General features: G+C 41.2%; 1 protein-coding gene across 7 annotated transcripts in view; it reads left to right on the top strand.

The window, feature by feature from the left end:
- The first annotated feature begins 8,124 nt into the window (after nucleotides 1-8,124).
- Nucleotides 8,125-20,235, top strand: part of LOC127436902 (plexin-B2-like) — a 163,413-nt gene continuing 151,302 nt past the window's right edge. For 6 of the 7 annotated variants that reach the window (XM_051691403.1, XM_051691401.1, XM_051691399.1 and 3 more), the window contains exon 1: nucleotides 8,129-8,546. The gene's annotated coding sequence lies outside the window, so the exon portion shown is untranslated. Of the gene's footprint in view, nucleotides 8,547-20,235 lie in introns of all 7 variants that reach the window. The other variant, XM_051691404.1, reaches the window with a different exon arrangement.

The raw sequence follows: 20,235 nt of genomic DNA, 5'->3' as shown, positions 1-20,235 counted from the left end.
TTATTATATTTTTATAAAAAAATACAAATACAAATATTTAAAAAACTAGAAATATTCAGGCAAGGTCAGACAATAGAAGGGTTAATTAGGTGTTTAGGGTGTGGCTGTCTGCAGGGATTGGGGGGGGGTTACTGCTCATTTGTCCCCTTGAGAATATTGACTACAGTGGGAACTGCTTTAATAATTTCAAACAAACAGTAGAGGGCGACAAGAGAATGTGAATGAGAGTTCATAAAACTTTCTTATTTAATTTACTGTCTATCGACATCTAGTTTATTAAAAGTTATCAAGAAACAATCTGAACCGTTGATACTTCGCAACGAATTTAATTTTTCGAATTGGTCATCATTCTTTTGGTGAAACTACATATCAGCCTCAATCAATAGCTGTACTTCATGTCAGATTGCTCAAAACATGACCAATGGAGTATAAAATGACCTGTTCTTTCTTTTTTATGATTTGCCAGATGATTCAGATGTCTATTTCTTATCATTTAGTAAAAAAAGGTGTGACAGTTCCACTAAGAGCAACATAAATACGGGGCTATTTTAGAGAGAAGAGAACAATGCTTGCGGATGACAGCAGGCTCTGTGTGCTCCATGCTTGGGCACAATGCCACCTCATTCTCCCTGACAGCTATCATTATTTGCTCTCTCTCTCTCTCTCTCTCTCTCTCTCTCTCTCTTTCTCTCTCTCTCTCTGTCTCTCTCTCTCTCTGATTTTTCCTTTTTCTGGCTCTTTCCATCATTGCAGCAGTTATATTTTTGTGTTTTACTCATCAACTTTAACTCTTTGACACATTTCACACTTTAAAATGCTCGAAAAAGCATTTAAGGGGGTTGAGAGTGAACAGGAAAGAGATAAAGAGAGAGAGAGATAAAGAATAAATGGGAAAAGCAGAGCAAAGGAGAGCATCTCTGTCCCTGCAGGCCTCAGGGCAAAGACTGCACTCTTTTCCTTCAGACAGATTAATTTCCATAGTTATGAATTATTCAAATCATTCAGCTCTGACACTCTGCCCAATTACAATATACACACGTGCAAACACACACTCTCACAACAATAACACTCTGGGGTCCAAAACTAAATTTTAAAGAGACTGCATTAATGATGATGCTCATGTTACCATGTCTCCTGAATGCAATTCTCAAAGACACATTGCTAACTTCAAAGACCTCAGCTACCTGTGGAAGACAGAAGTGCTTGGTGGGTTTATGAAGGTCAGTCTGTTAAATATCTCTAATCTTGACAAATAAAAGCCTTTAAGATGCAGCGTGCAAGCATGAAGATGGTGGAAGCAGGATTCTGTTTGTGTTGATTGTTTAACAAAAACTTTTGCACACAAAACCTTTAGGCAACATTACATTACATGCATCTTACAGACAGGTTTAACCAAAGCAACAAGGGGTGGTTCATATTCAAGCTTATTCAAGCTTTATTAATTTTATTTAGATAAAGATTATGCAATTCAGTTTGATGGAAATTACTAATTCTCTAAAATAGTAATCAGATTTCTTAAAATTATAACTTCAAACACATTAATAATTACTTTACTTTTAAGTTACTTTCTCAAACATATTTTTATCGCTCAACCAATTCAAAATGTCTGTGTTTCCTCCTTTATTAATGCACACCCTTCGGCTTTCACAGAAATGCAAACAGGCGTACATTTCAACTCATATTTTACATTTATTATACATAAATGTATTATAGAAATATGTGTTTCCCAAATAATGTACTTAAAAGTTATTACCTTAATTGAAAGTCATTAACTGTAATCTGATTACTACAAGAATTTACAATGTAATGATTTACACTACTTTTTGATTTGAGTAATTAGATTAAAGTAACTAATCACTTGGTGATCAGATTACACCCAACACTGCCCCACAAACACCAACATGCCATTAAAAATCTGTCTTTTTAAACAAAACTCTTTCTCTTGTACATAGGCTACTACATCTATACACACACACACACACACACAATAAAAAAAAAAAAAAAAAAAAAAAAAAGATACTCATTTGCTCAGACCGATTTTTATTCTAAATTTAGATTATCTTCTGTTCTCTGGCTCCAATGCATTAGGACATTCATCTTCAAAACGGCATGCATAAACATGCTGGATCCAAAAATGTGGGCTAATGAAAGAGGTGGGCTTAAATGTGTTGTTAAACACAAATTGTGCCTCCATCCTCAAGACCAGTCTTTTGATTATGATTTACAGTGGTATGGCCTTAATCTCAGCATCAGCATGAGCCAGATTACCCAGAGGTGGGAGAGGAAAAGATAATTCTTTTATTCCTTCACAGGCATCACAGCGGGGCCCAAGGGGGACCTCAAGGGTGTTTGATGCAAGGTTACAGCAATTAACTATTTCTGATTCCTTCTTTCACTTGATAACTGACTTTTTTCCAGACAAATCTGTAGAGTGTCACAAGCAAGTACGGATTGTACTGCTGAGGAGATATGGAGTTATATGTGTGCCACAATTTTGGGCAAACAAAATTATATTTTGAGCATGCAATGTGATATTTTGAAAGCACAAAAATGTTCTGCGCACGCAAAATTATATTTTGAGCATGCGAGATTTTATTTTGAGAACACAAAAACGTTCTGCGCGTGCAAGATAATATTTTGCACGCACGTGAACTCAGTTTTACAAAGCAATGTATCTTCTTGCAAAGATGAATTCACTTTGGGAAAACAAAAATAAATTTTGCACTTGAATAAAGTTTATTTGAATGTGAATTTGCACAGAATTCTGAAATTTTCGTAACTCCACTGTTTTTTGCGTGTGCAAGATCTCACTCACTCTCTCCTCCTACCCACTCTGCATGCGCTCATAGCTTTGACTGCTTGTTTGCTCAACAAGGTCACAGCATTATAATGTGCCAGAATTTCAGCCAATCAGAGATGAGGTGGTAAATTTTTATTGGCTGGCTAGACCACAGATCATACTGCTAATAAAAACAAGAAAAAGAGGAGAAGGGGATAGTTTGTTTTCAAGAAAGGAAATGCGTAACATACTATGATCACATGAAAGCAGCTCTTTTGTTGACTTAACTGATTTTATTTAACCTTTATGAAATATATTTTTAGTCTGTACGCCGACAATAGGCTTACTAACTGGCTACCTATCTGGCTAGCTCTCTTAGTATGGGTTTCTTGGCTAGTACTTGGTTATCTAGTTTACCAAGTTACATTTATGTAACTACTAACTTGGCCACCACTTTCATCTTAAATTATATTAATATAATCTCTCCCATGTGTAAAACTCTTTAAGACTAACATTCTTTAGTGTGTCCTTTCCTATTTTTCAACAGCCTTGTATATTATAAATATTACTAATATTATATATATAGCCTAAATTAACATTCTATTCTTGATAATAAATGAGAAATGCTGTTTATGTTTGCATTTCAAAGATGTGGGTTATCTTGAAATGTTCAGTATGCTGTTTTTATGAAGTTTATGTATTTTACCACAAACCTTCTGGCAAAATTGATTAAGGAAAAGAAAAGAAAAAGAGGCTAATTATGTCTCCTGTCATAGTTTGGGGTAAATTAAATGTACTGTGTATTGACCCTCAGTTGTTTGAGACTGCAAAAAGTTTTTTAAAAATAGAAAGAAATCCTTAGCATTGCATGATCCCAGGCTACTATATTTTGAAAAACTTAAATTGCAGTAAGCTAAGCCTTACAGTATTCCTGGTATGTCTATAATCCATGGGGAAAATATATTTTGTAATGATAACTGCGTAAAGTATATGAAGTGTGTACTGTACTTGGAGCATTGTGCCTGTTGGCTCTTCTGCTACATTTACACTGAGATGTTCATGGTTGCTGTAGCTACATCAGCTGTCTAAATGCAGAGCGCTTGTAAGTAGCTTCTAATAGCCAATCCTGATGTAGGAGTCGGGACTTATCGGAATACCGCTGGAAAAGTAAATGAGCAGTCTAAAGTTCTGAGTGCATGGAGAGGGCATAAAAGGAGAGAGAACGAGTGAAATCTTGCAAAACTGAGTTCTAGCGCATACAAAATAACATTTTGTACGCTCAAAATATCATCTTGTTTGCGCAAAATTACTTTAAAATTACTTAAAATTACTTATCAGTATCATATATCAGTTTCTGTGAGGATATGTGCATCCCTACTAGGACATTTTTATCATTCAATAATGATAAACCATGGTTTACAGGAAAAACTCAGACAGCTTCGTCATGCCAAAGAGGATGCTTACAGAGGTGGGGATAAAATATTGTACAAATAGGCCAGGAACAAACTTACTAAGGAAATCAGAGTGGCTAAAAGAAGCTACTCTGAAAAGCTGAAAAAACTGTTTTCAGCCAATGAACCTGCATCTGTGTGGAAAGGCCTGAAATGCATCACCAAGTACAAGACATCTCCCCCTCACTCTGTAGAGAGTCAACTAATGGCTGATGAACTGAATATGTTTTACTGCAGGTTCGAAAAGCCCAGTCTCACACCTCTCCCCCGCTCTGATCTTCACTTCACACACACACCAACACCTCCTGGATCCCCCCTCCTCCTACTCAATCTGCACTGATGATCTGTGAGGAGGATGTGTGCCGGGTATTTTGGAAACAAAAGACTAGGAAAGCTTCAGGCCCAGACAGTGTTTCACCTGCCTGTCTGAAAGTCTGCACTGACCAACTGGCCCCCATCTTCACACAGATCTTCAATAGATCACTGAAGCAGTGTGAAGTTCCCTGCTGCTTCAAACGCTCCACCATCATTCCAAAAAAAAAAAAATCACAGGATTTAATGACTACAGACCTGTCGCTTTCACATCTGTGGTCATGAAGTCATTTGAGAGACTGGTTTTGGCCTACCTGAAGGATATCACAGAGTCTCTGCTGGACCCCCTTCAGTTTGCTTACCAAGCAAACAGGTCTGTGGATGATGCTGTCAGTATGGGACTGCATTATATCCCGCAACACCTCGACAGACCTGGGACTTATGCAAAGATCCTATTTGTGGACTTCAGTTCAGCCTTCAATGCCATCATTCCTGATCTTCTCTCAACCTGTCTGACCCAGCTCTCCATGCCCACCCCAATCTGTCGATGGATCACCAGCTTTCTGACAAATAGGCAGCAGCTAGTGAGACTGGGGAAACTCACATCCAGGACCCTCACTATTAGCACTGGTGCTCCTCAGGGATGCGTTCTCTCTCCACTGCTCTTCTCCCTGTACACGAAAGACTGCACTGTCCTGTGTATATCTATAACTGTCTAGTTTGGTTCAGCCACCAAATCAGACAGAGGGAAACCACAATGGACAGTCAGGACTGCTGAGAGTATTATTGGTGCCCCCATGCCCACCCTCCAAAACCTGTACCTCTCCAGAGTGAGGAATCACTCTGGACCCCGCACACCCTGCCCACTCCCTCTTTGAACTGTTGCCCTGAGTGCCAGGACATCCAGGCACAAGAACAGTTTTTACCCTCAGGCCATTTTCCTCATGAACAATTAAACTGCCTTAGGACTCCCCCATAGTGCAATAATGTAAATACATATCTAATGTACATATGTAAATTCACATATTTAATTTAATAACTGTACATACTCCTGTCTTGCACATACGTTACCACTTGCACATGTACAAATGCCATTCTGTTATATGTCCTATTATTTGTATGTCTATTTATAAGTTTACCTTGTTTTATATTCTGTGTCTCAATGTAATGTTCTGTGTGCACTGTGTTTCTCCTATCACCAAAAAATAAAAAATAAAAATAAAATACAATAAATAAAAATAAAAAATCTCTTGTGTATGTGAGAACACTTGGCAATAAAGCTCATTCTGTTTCTGATTCTGAAAATATCAACTCGCACGCTCAAAATACCATCTTGCGTGCACAGAAATTTTTTGTGCTCTCCAAATACAATTTCGCAAAATTTTGGAACATTTATAATTCCATATGGAGAGAGAGAGAGAGAGAGAGAGAGAGAGAGAGAGAGAGGCACCTTATTTTAATTCTATTTTTCAGAATCAGAATCAGAATCAGCTTTATTGCCAAGTATGCTTACACATACAAGGAATTTGTCTTTGTGACAGGAGCTTCCAGTGTACAACAATACAAAAACAATACAAAAACAGCAGCAAGACATAGATAATAATAAAAAATAAAAAATAAAACTAATTATACACATACGTACAGACACACACATACATACATACATACATACACACATACACATGGGTAGTGCAAATCTAATACAATCTGTTATCTGTTATGTACAGTGCAAATACAAATCTGTTATGTACAGTGCAAATGTTTTTTTTTGTTTGTTTGTTTTTTGTTTTTTTCAGAGGAATGAAATGGCAGATGAGGTTGGATGTGTTGGATAAATATAAGAAAGACTAAACTGTGTATTGCACATAGTTATTGCTCAATGGAGCAATTTAACTGTTCATGAGATGGATAGCCTGAGGGAAAAAACTGTTCCTGTGCCTGATGGTTCTGGTGCTCAGAGCTCTGAAGCGTCAGCCAGAAGGCAACAGTTCAAAAAGGTAGTGGGCAGGGTGAGTGGGGTCAAGAGTGATTTTTCCAGCCTTTTTCCTCACTCTGGAAGTGTATAGTTCTTGAAGGGAGGGCAGGGAGCAACAAATAATCCTCTCAGCAGTCCGAACTGTCCTTTGTAGTCTTCTGATGTCTGATTTCGTAGCTGAAACAAATGAAGCTGCCTGAGCTCTGCTGTAAACCACAGTTTGTCATTGTTGAACTTTAAATAAGTCCTAGTAGGAATGCACATATCCTCACAGAAACTGATATATCATGGAACAGTATCTGTGAGCTCATCCAGGTCTGTGGCTGCAGCCTCAAAAACACTCCAATCCGTGCAATCGAAGCAGGCTTGTAGTTCCCACTCTGCTTCATTGGTCCATCTCTATACAGTCCTTACTACTGGCTTTGTTGATTTTCATTTCTGTCTGTAGGTTGGAAGAAGATGAACCAGACAGTGATCAGATAGTCCCAAAGCTGCTCTAGGAACAGAGCGATATGCATCCTTTATTGTTGTGTAGCAATGATGATGTGCGAGATTTTCTTTGTTAAAATCCCCAAGAATAATAATAACAACTGAGTCCAGGTATTGTTGTCCATGTCTGTGATTTGATCAGTCAGCTGGTGCAGTGCAGCATTCAAGCACTTCCAAATTACTCTTTAACATTGTTTACATTTATGCATTTGACAGATGCTTTTATCCAAAGTGACTTACAGTGCCCTTATTACAGGGACAATCCACCTGGAGCAACCTGGAGTTAAGTGCCTTGCTCAAGGACACAATGGTGGTGGCTGTGGGGATTGAATCAACAACCTTTTGCTTACCAGTTCAGTGATTTAGTCCACTACACCACCACGTTCCACTGCCGCTTGTGTTCCCCGTTAACTCCGCGATGCGATCTGCTCTGAACAGCTGGAAACCCGGCAGATGTAACGCGCTGTCTGGAATGGCTTCACTCAGCAAGGTTTCTGTGAAGCACAAGGCAACAGAGGTTGAAAAGTCCTTGTTTTTGCGGGTGAGGAGATTTTCGTCCGTTTTGTTAGGAAGAGAGCGGAGATTCGCAAGATGAACGCTCGGCAGTGCTGTTCGAAATCTGTGCCGACGGAGTTTGACCAGCGCCCCGGCTCGTCTCCCTGGCCTGCGCCTCTTGAACAGCAGAGCTGCACCTCTGATTAAAATGTCTAGCAAAACATCTGAATATTCGAAAACCGAGAAAAGATTGTTTGGTACATGCTGTCGAATGTTCAGCAGTTCGTCTCTCTTAAAACTGACTGGAAAAAGATTACTAAACACAGGACAAACAAACAAAAACAACAAAAGAACTGAGGAGCTCCACACCGAGGCAGCCATCATGCCATCATGATGATCATGATTTTTATTGTTATTGTTACTGTTTTATTATAATTATTTGTCTTGTCATTATCTGTTTTGTGTGTTAATGCTTTGGCAATGTTGTATGTAAACACAATCATACTAATAAAGTACTTTAAATTGAAATTTAATAGAGAGAGAGAGAGAGAGAGAGAGAGAGAGAGAGAGAGAGAGAGAGAGAGAGAGAGAGAGACAGAGAGGGAGGGGGCAGAGCTCCCTCTGGTCAGTCGGTCAGGTCCGCACAAGTCCCGTATCCACATACATCAGTTGGGGGCGGGGGTCGTTGGCTCCACTGATGTTTGGAAATCTCACACAGGTACCCGCGAACATTCACACCTGGCGGTTCATCTGAAGCTCAGCCTACAGGGCGTGGAAAAGCCAGGAATTGTTTTCGACGCTGGATTCCCAATACATAGCCCATACTTGCACAGTTCTTCGGATTTCCCCAAACAAAGTGCTTCGCCTCCCCGGCTTTATTGCGAGGAATATTATTGTTTTTTTCTTTCTGCTTACTTCATTTGTCATTTTGGGAGAAGAATAATGTAAAGCTTTTATCGCGATCGGTCTCTGAGGGTTTTGATCGGCAGTCTGCCAGTTTACGAACAGAAATCTTGATCTGGCATCGCGAGGTCGTTTCCGAAAGGTCAGTAAACTGTTTAAACTTTCTGTCTGTTTCAACAACGAGCTTTAGATTTCTGTATGCGTTTGTATTGATGTTTGTAAGCGTTTAAAACAATATTTGGTCGTTTTACTTGCTTGAGCACGGTCCCGAGTTTTATCGCAATTTTTATACGTGTTTATGCTTCTCGCGACCACTGGTAGTTGTCGCTTTTAAAGTATTGTAACACTTGCGAATCTCTGAAGATAACAGAAGAACATCGAGTCCTTTGATGTGTAACTTTCTGACGTATTGTTTCAGTTTGTGCTTGTTGATTGTTTACATATTTAAATACATTTTAAAACAAGATCAATCACGCGCAGGGGTCGCGATAATTCGGAAAAAATGTGGAAAGACATGCAACGTTGATAAAGAGCCGTTCACACCGAAAGTGTTCTTGCCCACCAAAATGGTAGACGCAACGTGTAGAAAAACGCAGATGTCTCGAGTGGCTTTTTTTTAAAGTTGACGTTCTTTATTAACTTGACACGGCGTCTCAGAAACGCAACTCTCCTGCGCGAGACGCGGCACAACGCTCAAAGACGGCCATGTAGCGGGTGATTACGTTGAAAAACATTTGGAAAAACAGCGCAGATGGCCGATAAAACGTGTTCGGTGTGAACGCCCCTAAGAGCATCAAGTCTCTGATATGTACATATTGTCCAAGAATGTAGAAAGACACGCACCACTGATAAAATGTCAAGCGCATCCTGTCCAGTATTTCTTTGCAACACAGATTTGCCTTCAGACCTTTTAAACTCTAGAAAAAACGGGCTTTTCGAGTTTCACCTAAAACAAGTTTGCATGCTGTTGAGAACTACCTCAAACAGACCTTTACTCCTAGTGTTTGCTGTTTTAGTGTTTGTTTAAATCCTTAACACTGTTCTGTCTGCTTATGTTCTCCTTGAATGCTTCTAAACGCTGATCCTATCTGAGGTGATTTACTATGTAAAACAAGATTTTAATAATAAAATCTTCTGTATTACATGTTGTGTTTGATTGGCCATGAAACATTTGTTACAGCTCATGCATTGAGCCTTCCAAACAGAAATCTTCACAGCCATTCTCTGTTCATTTCATTACCATCTGAAATCATTTGCAACACAAGTTTCAATAACCTTCATTTCATTTTCTCCTGGGTTGTTTATTCTTCCAATTACATCCAGTTCTCACATTACACAAGCTATTGTGATAACATCAACTGTAATGAGGCATTCAAATTTCCCTCTACCTTGTAATTGCATGGCTGCATTGCTGTTTGTATGCTATGGAGTTCATTGCTGGTAACATTACACAAATATTTGTGATCAGTTTTAATGTTTCCAGATGAGTTAAAGGCTTGAGTTGCTCATCTACTGGTTTCCTTGTTTCCTTCAGAGCAGTAGTTGAGTAGGTAGGTCACTTTCAGTGCCAAGTCCAAGTGCATATACACTCACCGGTCACTTTATTAGGTACACCTCTGTACCTACTTACTCATGCGATTATCTAATCAGCCAGTCATGTGGCAGCATTGCAATGCATTAAATCATGCAGATACAGATCAGGAGCTTCAGGTAATGTTCACATCAACCATCAGAATGGGGAAAAAATTTGATATCAGTGATTTAGACTGTGGCATGATTGTTGGTGCCAGACGGGCTGGTTTGAGTATTTCTGTAACTGCTGATTTCTTGGGATATTCACGCACAACAGTCTCTAGAGTGTAAAGAGAATGGTGCGAAAAACAAAAAACATCCAGCGTGCGGCAGTTCTGTGGGTGAAAATGGCTTGTTAATGACAGAGAATGGCCAGACTGGTCCAAGCTGACAGGTAGGTGACAGTAACCCAAATAAACACACGATACAACAGTGCTATGCAGAAAAGCATTTCTGGAAATACAACACGTACAGCAGCAGAAGACCACTCCGGGTACCACTACAGTGTTTCCCACAGGATTTTGTGAGACTATGGGGGGTGGACCTCCGACCCTCTAGGGGGGGTCTAGTGGCATGCTCCCCCGTAAGAAAATTTTGTACATTTTAAAGTTAAATACTTTCGTCTGGTGCACTTTGAGAGCAAAATTAAGAGGCTAGTGTTGTACTCTTGTAAACAGTTTTGTGCTCTTAAAGCTGCAGTAGGCAACTTTGAAATAAATCGAATTGTGGGGGATTGGGTGGAATAATAGGGTTCAAAACAGTTTTACTATGAATACAAACTTTAATACAGTGAAAAAGACACTCTATTAGCATAACATAAATAAATAAAGTCCAACATTCTTTTGAATGTCCATGTACTAAAATAAAATAATTGATGCCATGAGTGTACCTTCATTTACTATTACTATTATTTTGAATGGCCATGGAAAATGAAGCAATGTGATTACTATTTGCGACCAGGTAAAATTGTTGTCCGTTTATTTACCTGATGAACTTTCACCTTTTGCTGACCCTTTATGCTTCGCAGAGCTAAAATGTGCTTCTAAATCACTTGCACTTTTATTAGCAACTGACACATAAGTGCCAGTTTTACATGTTATACATTCTGCTTCCCATGGATCTCGACCTGGACGAAAGCATGGTAATTTTTGTGATAATCTTCTGTAAATTTGCACTTTCGTTTGGGCATTGTTTCCACTCAGCTGTCATTTGCTGCTACTGTCAAGCTGTTTGGTGCCGAACACAACAGCGCTTCGCGCGTTTGCGGAGAGATTGACAGGCAGGAATTTGGCCAATAGTTGCTGCAAGCCTCTTATAATTGACAAACTGGTGTGCGAGAAGGCGGGACTTACAAAGAGGGGTTAAAGCAATACAAATATACGCGCACACACAATGAAGTATTAGACCAGATGCACATAATGCAACTAAAGCCGAATCTCAGACATATTCGCAAATTTAGAAATCCTGGCCGGACGCTTTTTTAAGGTTCGAAAAAGAGGACGTATGGTCACCCTAATCATGATTCTAGCTTCGGCAGTAATATTATCTGTTTTCTCTTGTACACTGATGATAAATATTAATGATGATAAATTGTGTGGAGTAGTGTATAAATGCAGTGGATACATTTAATGTTAGTTAACGTTACTTGCCTCAACGTTAGACGGATCCAGGAATACTCCAGTGCATACATCTGCGAGTGTGTACTTGTGAGTGCGTGAGTTTACAGCAGCAGGTGAGGAGCTGACTGAACTGACTGTAGTGCAAGAGAGAGAGAGAGCGCAAAACACAACCTTTTATTTTATGTTATTATGAGACTGAGAAGTGCAAAAATATTTTAGATGAGAGTGTAAAAATGTTATGAGACTGTGGCGGGCCGCCAGAGTCTAGTCAATTAATGGGAAACACTGCACTACTGTCAGCTAAGAACAAGAAACTTAGGCTGCAGTGGGCACATGCTCACCAAAACTGGACAGTAGACAATTGGAAAAACATTGCCAGGTCTGACAAATCTGGATTTCTGTTGAGGTGCACAAATGGTAATCCCACTGCAGCCTCAGCTTTCTGTTCTTGGCTGACAGAAGTGGAACCCAATGTGATCCTCTGCCATTGTAGCCCATCCACCTCAAGGTTTGACATGTGTATTCTGAGATGCTATTCTGCTCACAACAATTGTACAGAGGGTTTATCTGAGTTTCCGTAGCCTTTCTGTCAGCTCGAACCAGTCTGGCCATTCTCTGTTGACCTCGCTCATCAACAAAGTGTTTTCGTCCACCAGTGTTTCCCATTAATTACCTAGACTGTGGCGGCCCGCTTTACCGTACCCACTGCAGTTATCCACTTGTCCAAACACAATTTTATCATTATCAATGTACGATAGCAAACAGATAAAGTTACTTAAAGATAGAATGTAAATGTATGCTCAAGATGGCTTCTGCGTCGCAAGCTCTGACCCAGTATTGCAGTTTATTGTTTTTGTCTACAATTCTTATGTTTTTTTTGTCTTGGATGACCAGAACGATCCAGTGCTGGTCAGACCAATCAGATTCTATGCTACAAGACTGTTTTGATCACACGGACTGGGAGATGTTCCGGTCCGCCTCTGATGACAACGAGGTCTACGCTGATTGCGTACCGTGTTTCATCAGGAAGTGCATAAATGACGTAGTACCGACCAAAACTATACGGATCTACCCGAACCAAAAAACTTTTTTAATTCCGGGAACGCGGAGGAGCATAAACAAGCCAGTTATGCCCTCCGCAAAACTATCAGAGCAGCCAAACGCCAGTACAGGGACAAGATTGAAGGACAGTTCAACACCACCGACACTAGAAGCATGTGGCAGGGAATTAATATCATCACTGACTTCAAAGGGTATAAACTGCTCTAATCCGTGAACACCGCTGCCTCTCTCCCGGATGAGCTTAATAATTTTATGCTCATTTCGAGGGAAATAACACCGCCCTTGTGGAGAGAGCTCTCGCGGCCGAAGCTACAGAGGTTAGTTCACTCTCCATCTCTGTAGCAGATGTAACCCGATCCTTCTGACAGGTGAATATCCATAAAGCCGCGGGTCCAGACGGCATTTAGGGCCGCATCATCAGAGCGTGCGCGAACCATCTGGCTGGTGTTTTTATGGACATTTTCAACCTTTCCCTCTCCTTGTCTGTAGTCCCCATATGTTTAAAATGTCCACCATTGTGCCTGTCAATCAATCCAAAATCGCTTGCTTAAATGACTGGCGTCCTGTTGCTCTGACCACCATCATCAGCAAATGTTTTGAGTGACTAATCAGAGATTACATCTGCTCTGTGCTGCCTTCCTCACTGGACTCACTGCAGTTTGCATACCGCAACAACCGCTCCACTGATGCCATTGCATCTACACCACACACTGCTCTCTCCCACCTGGAAAAAAGGAACACATATGTGAGAATGCTGTTTGTAGACCACAGCTCAGCCTTCAACACCATAGTGCCGCTCTGGGTTTAAACAGCTCGCTGTGCAGCTGGATCCTGGACTTCCTGTCAAGCAGACGCCAGGTGGTTAGAATGGGCAGCAATATCTCCTCATCACTGTCCCACAACACTGGAGCCCCGCAGGGCTGTGTTCTCAACCCACTTCTGTATTCCCTGTACACACATGACTGTGTGGCAACACATTGCTCCAATGCCATCATTAAGTTTGCTGACGATACAACGGTGGTAGGTCTGATCACTGACAATGATGAGACAGCCTACAGAGAGGTGCACACTCTGACATGCTAGTGTTAGGAGCACAACCTCTCCCTCAACGTCAGTAAGACCAAGGAGCTTGTGATGGACTTCAGGAGAAAAGAGAGAGAACACAGCCCCATCACCATCAATGGAGCACCGGTGGAGAGAGTCAGCAGCTTCAAGTTCCTCGGTGTCCACATCACTGATGAACTCACATGGTCTGTCCACACTGAGGCCGTTGTGAAGAAGGCTCACCAGCGCCGCCTCTTCCTGAGATGACTGAGGGAGTTTGGAATGAACCAGCACATCCTCACACGGTTCTACACCAGCACTGTAGAGAGCATCCTGACTGGCTGCATCACTGCCTGGTATGGCAACAGCACTGTCCTCAACCGCAAAGCACTGCAAAGGGTGGTGTGAACTGCCAGACACATCATCGGAGGTGAGCTTCCCTCCCTCCAGGACATATATACCAGGCGGTGTGTGAAAAAAGCTCGGAGGATCATCAGAGACTCCAGCCACCCGAGCCATGGGCTGCTCTCACTGCTACCATCAGGCAGGCGGAATCGCAGCATCAGGACGCGCACCAGCTGACTTCATGACAGCTTCGTCCCCCAAGCGATCAGACTTTTGAACTCTTGATCTGCGCGTGTTCTTAAAATGCTTGCGCTAATGCTCACCTGAATGGTCAAATACATTTCAAAATTCCACCAAAATGCCCTTCTTGGTGAGGTATTTATGTAAACACAGAGAGTGATGTCTAAAATGAATGTTAACGGTGGAGAAAAAGCAGATTTGTCTTCAAATGTCAGACTTATAAGTATTAAAGTGCACCTATTATGATTTTTAAACATGCCTAATTTAGTTTTAAAGGTCTCATTCAATAGATTTACATGCATCCAAGGTCAAAAAAACTAATTTGCTCATAATTTAAATTAAAATTAAATTAAACATTACCTTTTTTTCCCTGTGTCAAAAACGACTCCTTCAGTGATCCATTCTAAAGGATTCATTCTAAACTCCTCCTTTCAGAGAGCCTGCTCTGCTCTGATTGGTCAGATGTCCCAGTCTGTTGTGACTGGTCTACCGTTTACAGCGTGTGTCAGAATGGAAACGCCACTACCATATCCGAGTTTCAGCTCCGTCTGAAAAAATGTCTGTTTTACCGTACCAATTTGAGCCCGAGTCAGATAGTGATACATCGGAAGATCAACCCGAACCACCATCGCAAGCACGATGAGAACAGGACGTTTCTCTGTGGTAAGTTTATAAGAAGTTTGACAGTAACGTGAGTTAGCCTGTTAGCAGAGGCTCATTTTCTTGTTATGGTTGTCAGTGTTGGGGAAGCTACTTTGAAACTGTAGTTTGACAAGCTACAAGCTACTCATAATTTTAAGTAGTTAAGCTACAGTCAAGCTACTCTTTTGAAAAAGTAGTTAGCTACACTACAAGTTACTATCAGAAAGTAGCTAACTACATTGAAGCTACTTAATGAGGCAATATATATATATATATATTTTTTTTAATGTTAATATCAAACCAATAATATTAATAAAAAAATTTACACTAATGACATTTATTAATGTATTAAATACATTTAATGTGTTTAAATATATTAAATGTATTTAATACATTTAATTAATAGTAACATTAATACAGTTAATAATGGCCATAAAATAAAAACAGTATAAAATAAAAACAAAAAAGATCAGACGCCATTAAAAAACATTTTTTATACTATACTTCACACTTTTCAGTCATGCTGTGGCCAGGTGTAGCCTACTTCCCTAAAGATCAAATTTTTATGACAAACTCTCCTTGGGTTGGCATTTTTTGTTCTTGTCGCATAATATTTAGTGTGGATAATATGTGAATAAAGATTCAGGGCTTGTTTCTCCCCTCACCTGGGTTCATTCTCATTGTATTTTCTGACTTTGCCATTGACATGCAAGTGCCAGCTTTACAGGTCACATACAGAGGTTGCTTAACAAATATTTGTTCAGGTCCAAAAAAAGTGGACGGATGGTCATTCTAGATTGTTGCATAATAATACATGCCAAAAATGATTTTTTTTTACCAATCATTTTATTTATTTTACATGAAAATAATAGTTAATTAAATGCTAAGAAATGGAGAAATCAAATAGTTCTGCATTATAGTAATTATTATAATAATATATACTGTATATTTATAATAATAATAATAATAATTCACTCGCTACTTATAAACTTACCACAGAGAAACGTCCTGTTCTCGTCGTGCTTGCGATGGTGGTTCGGGTTGATTAAATTAAATTAAACATTACCTTTTTTTCCCTGTGTCAAAAACGACTCCTTCAGTGATCCATTCTAAAGGATTCATTCTAAACTCCTCCTTCAGAGAGCCTACTCTGCTCTGATTGGTCAGATGTCCCAGTCTGTTGTGATTGGTCTACCGCTTACGGCGCGTGTCCGAATAGAAACGCCCACTACCATATCCGAGTTTCAGCTCCGTCTGAAAAAATGTCTGTTTTACCGTACTAATTTGTGCCCGAGTCCGATAGTGATACATCGGAAGATCAACCCGAACCACCATCGCAAGCACGACGAGAACAGGAAGTTTCTCTGTGGTAAGTTTATAAGTAGTTTGACAATAATGTAAGCAGAGTCTAACACGCTAACAGCCTGCACTGGCTGTACATGTAAACAGACTAGAGGTGGGTTTTTTACTTACCAAATTACGTAGGTTAATACAGGAAGTAAGTCTGTAATTACTAATGACTCGTTTCGGGTGTTCAGAATCGGTTCTTTCTTTTGGGTGTCAATAACTCTTTCACTTTTTTACTTTCACAGACAGCTATATAACTCACTACATGAAAGGTAATATTTGAAAAACCATAATAGGTGCTCTATTAATGTAAGCTAATAGACCTGCTGCTGTCTAGTGTGTCATTATAATAATCAAACAACCATCAGTGTTGGGGAGTAGCTAACTACATGTAGCGATGCTACTAACTTAACTAAATTTTTCAGTAGCTTGACAGTAGCTCAGCTGTTTTTAAAACAGAGTAGCTTTTCCAGTAGCAAACTACTTTTTCCAGCAAGTAGCGGTGTAGTGTGACCAAACGCTACATCATGTTGGTCAGATTATAACTAATAATTTGTTTTGCGTAGAAGCCAAACTTTTACCGGTTAAACGTCCGACGATCTGGCAGCATATTTCTGTCTGCTGATCAATCAAATCAAATCAAATCACTTTATTGTCACACAGCCATATACACAAGTGCAATGGTGTGTGAAATTCTTGGGTGCAGTTCCGATCAACATAGCAGTTGTGACAGTGATGAGACAGTACGAATTTACAATAACATCAAATTAACACAGCACAATTCAAACATCTGATATACACATAATTACACGCAACAATATACAAATAATAACATACACTGTACAGTATACAATACGCACTATATAGATACACATTATTCAATAAAAATAAAAAATAAAAATATATAAAAAAGTATATATAGTATATATAGAATGTACAGTATTGTACTGTATTGACATTCAGGCTGTCGGTTGATAGTCAGTTGTTAAGAGAGAATATAATATAATAATAATAATATAATTTATGACAGTCCGGTGTGAGATATAAGAGTAAGGGTAATAAAGTACAGTGCTGATGTATTTTGATCGTGGGAGATCAAGAGTTCAGAAGTCTGATTTCTTGGGGGAAGAAGCTATCATGGAGACGGCTGGTGCGGGTCCTGATGCTGCGATACCGCCTACCTGATGGTAGCAGTGAGAACAGCCCATGGCTTGGGTGGCTGGAGCCTCTGATGATCCTCCAAGCTTTTTCACACACCGCCTTGTAGATATTTCCTGGAGGGAGGGAAGCTCACCTCCGATGATGTGTCTGGCAGTTCACACCACCCTTTGCAGTGCTTTGCGGTTGTGGGTGGTGCTATTGCCGTACCAGGCGGAGATGCAGCCAGTCAGGATGCTCTCTACAGTGCAGGTATAGAACCGTGTGAGGATGTGGCAGTTCATTCCAAACTTCTTCAGCCGTCTCAGGAAGAAGAGGCGCTGATGAGCCTTCTTCACAACGACTTCTGTGTGGTTGGACCATGTGAGTTCCTCAGTGATGTGGACACCCAGGAACTTGAAGCTGCTGACTCTCTCCACTGGTGCTCCATTGATGGTGATGGGACTGTGTTCTCTGTCTTTTCTTCTGAAGTCCACCACAAGCTCCTTTTTCTTACTGACGTTGAGGGAGAGGTTGTGCTCCTGACACCAGTGTGTCAGAGTGTGCACCTCCTCTCTGTAGGCTGTTTCATCATTGTCAGTGATCAGACCTACCACCGTCGTGTCATCAGCAAACTTAATGATGGCATTGGAGCTATGTGTTGCCAAACAGTCATGTGTGTACAAGGAATACAGTAGTGGGCTGACAACACAGCCCTGCGGGGCTCCAGTGTTGAGGGTCAGTGATGAGGAGATGTTGCTGCCTATTCTAACCATCTGGTGTCTGCTTGACAAGAAATCCAGGATCCAGCTGCACAGCGAGCTGTTTAAGCCCAGAGCCTGGAGTTTCTCATCTAGCTTGGAGGGCACTATGGTGTTGAATGCTGAGCTGTAGTCTACAAACAGCATTCTCACATAAGTGTTCTTTTTTTTCCAGGTGGGAGAGAGCAGTGTGTATTGTAGATGCAATGGCATCATCAGTGGAGCGGTTGTTGCAGTAAGCAAACTGCAGCGGGTCAAGAGAGAGAGGCAGCACAGAGCAGATGTAATCTGATTAGTCTCTCAAAGCATTTGCTGATGATGGGGGTCAGAGCAACAGGACGCCAGTCATTTAAGCAAGTTATTTTTGATTGCTTTGGAACAGGCACAATGGTGGATGTTTTAAAGCATGTGGGGATTACAGACAATGAGAGGGAAAGGTTGAAAATGTCCATAAAAACACCAGCCAGCTGGTTCGCGCACGCTCTGATGTCGCAGCCCGGAATGCCGTCTGGGCCCGCGGCTTTGCGGATATTCACCTGTTGGAAGGATCGGGTTACATCCACTACAGAGACGGAGAGTGAACTAACCTCTGTAGCTTCAGCCGCGAGAGCTCTCTCCGCGAGGGCGGTGTTATTTCCCTCGAAACGAGCATAAAAAGTATTTAGCTCATCCGGGAGAGAGGCAGCGGTGTACATGGCGGAGTTTTTATTCCCTTTAAAGTCCGTGATGATGTTAATTCCCTGCCACACGCTTCTAGAGTTGGCGTTGTTAAACTGTCCTTCAATCTTGTTCCTGTACTGGCGTTTTGCGGTTCTGATAGTTTTTCGGAGGGCATAACTGGCTTGTTTATGCTCCTCCGTGTTCCCGGAATTAAAAGCGGAGGTCCGCACATTAAGTGCCGCGCGAACATCGTTATTTATCCATGGTTTCTGATTTGGATAGATCCGTATTGTTCTGGTCGGAACCACGTCCTCTACGCACGTTCTGATGAAACACATTACGCTATCAGCGTAAAGCTCGACGTCGTCATCAGAGGTGGACCGGAACATCTCCCTGTCCGTGTGATCAAAACAGTCTTGTAGCGTAGAATCTGATTGGTCCGACCAGCACTGGATCGTTCTGAGGGTGGGTGCTTCCTGTTTCAATTTCTGCCTGTAAGCGGGCAGAAGCAGAATGGAATAGTGGTCCGATTTGCCAAATGGTGGGCAGGGGAGGGATTTGTAGCCGTCCCGGAAGGGAGAGTAGCAATGGTCCAAAACCTGGTCCCCTCGTGTGTTGAAACTAGTGTGCTGGTGGTATTTTGGTGTGACTGATTTTAAACTGGCTTTATTAAAGTCCCCGGTCACAATGAACATGGCCTCAGGGTGCATGGTTTCCTGCTCATTTATACAACCATACAGTTCCTTGAGTTCCCGGTCTGTGTCGGCTTGTGGCAGGATGTACACAGCTGTGATAATGACCGCTGTGAATTCCCTCGGTAGCCAGAATGGTCGACACAGAAGCATAAGAAATTCCAGATCAGGAGAGCAGAAAGACTTGATAGAATGTACGTTCCTCTGATCACACCAGGATTTGTTGATCATAAAACATACACCACCTCCTCTGCTTTTACCTGAGAGGTCTTTCGCTCTGTCCGCTCGGTGCACGGAGAGCCCCGCGGGTTCAATGGCTGAGTATGGAATCTCTGCAGACATCCAAGTTTCCGTAAGGCAGATAATGCAGCAGTCCCTTGTATCTCGTTGGAAAGGGATCCGCACTTTCAGCTCGCAGAGCTTGTTATCCAGAGACTGAACATTTGCCAGTAGAATACTGGGTAGCGGGGGTCGATTTGCGCGGCGTCTTACTCTGATGAGAATGCCGGCTCTGTTTCCCCTTTTCCTTTTGCATTTCCGTGGCTGTGCTGCCCAGACAAAGGGCTCCGCTTGCGTGTTTGTAAACAGCGGGTCAGCATTGAGAAATTTGAAGTCTGGTTTATGGTGTGAAATTGCTGAACCAATGTCCAAAAGTGTTTGTCTGACGTAGACAATAAGGCAGACAACAGCCAAGACAAAAAACATAAGAA

The sequence above is a fragment of the Myxocyprinus asiaticus genome, chromosome 47 (genome assembly GCF_019703515.2).
Source record: "Myxocyprinus asiaticus isolate MX2 ecotype Aquarium Trade chromosome 47, UBuf_Myxa_2, whole genome shotgun sequence".
Lineage (NCBI taxonomy): Eukaryota > Metazoa > Chordata > Actinopteri > Cypriniformes > Catostomidae > Myxocyprinus > Myxocyprinus asiaticus.
The sequence above is the reverse complement of the archived record's forward strand: the minus strand, read 5'-3'. Positions and strand labels throughout refer to the sequence as shown.